This window comes from Neopelma chrysocephalum, unplaced genomic scaffold (assembly GCF_003984885.1).
Source record: "Neopelma chrysocephalum unplaced genomic scaffold, ASM398488v2 Primary Assembly neopelma1_187669, whole genome shotgun sequence".
Lineage (NCBI taxonomy): Eukaryota > Metazoa > Chordata > Aves > Passeriformes > Pipridae > Neopelma > Neopelma chrysocephalum.
Genome location: NW_020939175.1, coordinates 1 through 4885, shown reverse-complemented (window position 1 = coordinate 4885; position 4885 = coordinate 1). Strand labels below are relative to the sequence as shown.

The window sequence follows — 4885 nt, the reverse complement described above, 5'->3', positions numbered from 1 at the left end:
CTTTCCCAGAGTGATTTGTCCTCCAGCCTGGACGAGGTGAGTCTTTAAAAGGATTCCTTGCTTTTCACCTTGGGCTGGGTCAGATTTGGGGAGTCCCTTTTTCCGGGAGCATCTGGATTTTGGGGACAGGACGGGGTGGGTGGACTCTGTGCTTGACCCATGGCAGGGAAAGTCAACGTGGGATTGGGAAGCATGTTGGGATCCATCCCACCCCCCTGGGATGTGTGTGTGTGTGAGGAGTTCCCCCCTTCCCAAAGCACGCATGGAAAAGCTGGAATGCTGGGCTGCCCCTCGGCTGCACCTCAGCTGGAATCCCAGCTGCCACCTTTTCCCGGGGAATTGGCCAGGAATTGAGGATTTCCTGGACTGTTCCAGTGGATCTGAAGGAAATATTCCCATCAGGGAGGTGGTGGCTGCCCCATCCCTGGAAAAGTTCAGGGTTGGGTTGGATGGGACCTGGAGCAAGCTGGGATAGTGGGAGGTGTCCCTGCTCATTCCAGGAGGTTTGGACTGGATGACCTTCCAATCCAACCCAAACTATCCCATGGTTCTGTGATTCCAAGACCAGGATCCCAACCTGTCCAGGTCTCTCCCCAGCCCTCGTGGTTCCTTTGGAGCAGATCACCATGGGGGGGGGAAGTTCCATCCTGGAAAACTCCAGGCAGGGATCTGTTGGAGCGTTGGGGTGGCCCTTGGAGCCAGGTGACCCCAAAATCCGGGAGATGAGCCAGGGAAGGACCTGGGGCCTGGCCACATTCCCAGGAAATGGGATCCTAAATTGCTCCCAACTGCCCTTGTTGGAGGGGTGGCATTTTCCGAGGTTTTCCTTTCACGAAAGGTTGGATTGGATGGGATGAGCACATTTCCCAAGATACTTTTCCCGAGGGAGCAGGACCCACCCCTCTGTCCCCATGAGTTGCTGTGACCATAATCATCTCTCTGCTCTTTCTCCTCCCTCTCTTCCCATCTCCGGATGGGGAATTCCACAGCTCTGCCTCCCGGCCTTGTTCTCCGAGGGGCTCCTCCGATGGGTATTTTGCTCCCCTCCATCCCCCTTCCTTTTCCCAGAAATCCAAGCAAAATCCCAGCAGGGACTCTCGGGGGAGAGCAGCTCCTCCAGAGGGGCCTGGCCTGGCTCTCCTGCCCTGTGGGACCCCTTATCCCACCCCATCCCCCTGAGCCTCATCCCAAAGTTTGGGGCCAGCGCCGTGGGGAGAATCCGGCTCGTGGTGCTCCTGGAGGATTGGGCTGGGACCATCCTCCTGCTCCATCTCTGCTTTTGGGGCCAAATCCCCTCCAAACTGTGGGATTTAAGCCCTTCTTGGAACTGCCATTCCAACTGGGAGATGCTCCCAGCCCCGGCTCTGTGTTGGCTTCTCCCTTTGCTCTTCCAGCCCTGGCTCCCAGCCAGGCTGGGATCAGCCGAGCTCCAGAGCTCCCTCCCCCTGGAATTCCCTCTGATTTGTCCTTGTCCAGGCCATCCCGGTGCCAGCAGGTGTTTTCCTGGCTGTGGGTGGGAGCTGGGCCTGGGAATTGCTTGTTCCCTGATCCCTCCCCGCTCCTGCCTCATCCCCAGCATTCCCTGCTCCCTGCTGTCCCATCTGATCCTCCTGGAATCACTGAGGGCCAGGAGAGCCACTGGAAAAGCCCTGGGAGAGCAGCAGGGAGCAAGAAGGACTCAGGGACAGCTGGAGATGGGGCAGGGTTGGAAGCCAAGTGTCCCCTGGGGCTTCCAAAGCTGAACCTGGAGAGGGTTTAGGGACAGGCAGGAGCTCTTCCCTCGAGTTTTCCCTTCATCCCATATGGATTTCCCCAAGGATTGATCACTAAGGTCCCTTCCAACCCAAACCATTCCGTGATTCCGGGTGGGAGCAGCCTCAGGTGAAGGATTTTGGGAAGCAGGGGGTTCCCAGGTGATGCTGGGGATGCTCTTCCTTCACCTCCTGGATAATCTTCCCATTCCCTACTGGCACTAACCCCCTCTGTGAGCACATGGATCGTGGGATGGGGGACTTCTCCAGGTGGGAAACCTGGATATCTGCCCCAGAAGGGAATTACCCAAAGCCTCCAGCTTGATCCAGCAATTCCCAATGGGAATTAAAGCTCCATGGCAAGGGCTTGGAACTGGATGATCCTTAAGGTTCCTTTCCAACCCAAACTGTTCCATGATTCCATGATTCTCTATGTTCCACGTGGAAAATCCCTTTGGGGAGCATTTCTTTGTGCCCAGATAGAAACCTGCCCCACTCCTGGGACTGGAACAGAATCACACTGGATTTAATGCAGTGATATTCCAGCCTGGAAAGAATTCCAGGTTCCCAAATTGCTCCCAACTTACCCTTGTTGGAGGGGTGGCATTTTCCGAGGTTTTCCTTTCATTCCTGCTTTTTTGGTGACTCTGGGCTGGAAGATTCAGATCCAGAGGAACACGAGTGTCCAGGGAATTCTGACTCCTGCTTTGCTCCTCTCAGGAGGCAAATTCTGAATCCCTCACGTGCTTCCCAGATTTGGGATCACCCTGCTGGAGCTCTCCCTCCCCGGGCACTGTGCAGGGGTGGCTTGTCCCATGGGATGGTGGTTGATGGGGTTTGTAGGAACAGCAACCCCTTCCCACATCCAGGGGCGATGCCAGCCCCCCATCCCACGCTGCTGCTCCCACTAAATCACTACTTTTTTTGGGAATTGCTCCCGGCACCTCACTCTGCCCAGCTCTGACCTTGCTGCTGCTGCTTCCTCCCTTCTCCTCATCCCTCTGGAACCGTCCCACCGGGATCCTGGTGGGACAGAGGTGCTTCCACCCCCCCTTCCCTAAAAGGGGCTGAACTTGCTGGAGGCCAGATCCTTCCTGATTCCCTGGGAATGCTCAGGGATCGCTCCCAGCAGGTGTTTGATCTTCTCCAGGCTCGGATGAAAGGGAGAAACCCAGTTTTCCAGTGAAATCCTCCCCCCAACCCTCATCTCCCCCTCTGGATGTCCTGGACTTCCAGAGGGAGATGAGTTTGGCGGAGAGATGGAGGCTCCAGGGGGATCCAGTGTGGGGAGGGGGTGGGTGTCCCATCCCGGGGTTCCTGACATGTCCTTTCCCTGTCTCTGCCCCCTCAGCCGGAGGATTCCGACCTTCCCTACCCACCCCCGCAGCGGGAGCCCAACATTTACATGGTGCCCCAGGGCATCAGGCCCGTCCTGCAGCGCACGGCCATCGAGGTGAGGGGGGACGGGGGCATGGGGACATGGGGACATCGAGGTGAGCAGGGACAGGGTCATGGGGTCATGGGGACGGGGTCATGGCCATCGAGGTGAGAGGGGATGGGGTCATGGGGATGGGGTCATTGGGGTCATGGCCATCGAGGTGAGAGGGGACAGGGGCACAGGGACATCGAGGTGAGAGGGGACAGGGTTATGGGGTCACGACCATCGAGGTGAGAGGGGACAGGGGACGGGGGTCATGGGGACATCGAGGCGAGAGGGGACAGGATCATGGGGTCATGGCCATAGAGTTGAGAGGGGACAGGGGATGGGGACATCGAGGTGAGAGGGGACGGGGGCACAGGGTCACGGGGTCATGACCATCAAGGTGAGAGGGGACAGGGTCATGGGCATGGGGTCTTGGCCATTGAGGTGAGAGGGGACAGGGGACGGGGTCACAGCCATCGAGGTGAGAGGGGATAGGGGACAGGGGCACGGGGACAGGGTCATGGCCATCGAGGTGAGTGGGGACAGGGTCATGGGGTCATGACCATTGAGGTGAGAGAGGACAGGGGCACAAGGACGAGGTCACGGCCATTGAGGTGAGAGGGGACCGGGTCATGGGGTCATGGCCATCGAGGTGAGCAGGGACAGGGGACAGGGTCACGGCCATCGAGGTGAGAGGGGACAGGGTCATGGGGACAGGGTCATGGCCATCAAGGTGAGAGGGGACAGGGGATGGGGGTCATGGGGACATCAAGGTGAGAGGGGACAGGGTCATGGGGACAGGGTCATGGGGACATCGAGGTGAGCAGGAACAGGGTCATGGGGTCATGGCCATAGAGGTGAGAGGGGGCAGGGTTATGAGGACATCGAGGTGAGAGGGGACAGGGGCACAGGGTCACGGGGTTGTGGCCATCAAGGTGAGCAGGCACAGAGTCATGGCCATCGAGGTGAGAGGGGACAGGATCATGGGGTCATGGCCATTGAGGTGAGAGGGGACAGGGGACGGGGTTATGGCCATCAAGGTGAGCAGGGACAGGGTCATGGGGACAGGGTTACGGCCATCGAGGTGAGCTGGGACGGGGCACAGCCTGGCTGTGCCACCCCAGCGGGGCAGGAGACCCAGGAATGGGATCCAAACCAGGCCTTGGGATGCAGAGAACCCCCAGAGCCTGGGGGGCTGGAGAAAAGGAGGCTCCAGAGGGACCTTCTTGGTCTTCACAACTCCCTGACAGGAGGGGGGAGCCGGGGAGATGTTTGGACCCTTTTCCCAAAAAACAAGGGACAGGAGGAGAGGGAACAGCCTCCAACTGTGCCAGGGGAGGCTCAGGTTGGACATCAGGAGGAATTTCCCCCTGGAAAGGGTGGTCAGGCACTGGCAGGGGCTGCCCAGGGAGGTTTGGAGTGCCCAGCCCTGGAGGTGTCCCAGGAAGGCCTGGCCGTGGCACTCAGTGCCACGGGGGGCATCGGGCACGGGGTGTGTGGCTCAGTCTCTGCTGTCCCCTCCCCTGCAGATCCTGGCCTGGGGGCTGAGGAACCTCAAGAGCTTCCAGCTGGCCAGTGTGACCTCTCCCAGCCTGCTGGTGGAGTGCGGGGGGCAGCTTGTGCAGTCCTGCGTCATCAAGAACGTCAAGAAGAACCCCAACTTCGACGTCTCCGTGCTCTACATGGAAGTGGTGAGGGCCCTGGGGGGGGG

General features: G+C 59.3%; 1 long non-coding RNA gene across 1 annotated transcript; it reads left to right on the top strand.

The window, feature by feature from the left end:
- The first annotated feature begins 7 nt into the window (after window positions 1-7).
- On the top strand, window positions 8-4859 carry LOC113963039. Its single transcript, XR_003532624.1, has 3 exons — window positions 8-36; window positions 3103-3204; window positions 4704-4859. It is a non-coding gene; the product is annotated as an uncharacterized LOC113963039 (long non-coding RNA).
- The last annotated feature ends 26 nt before the right edge of the window (window positions 4860-4885 follow it).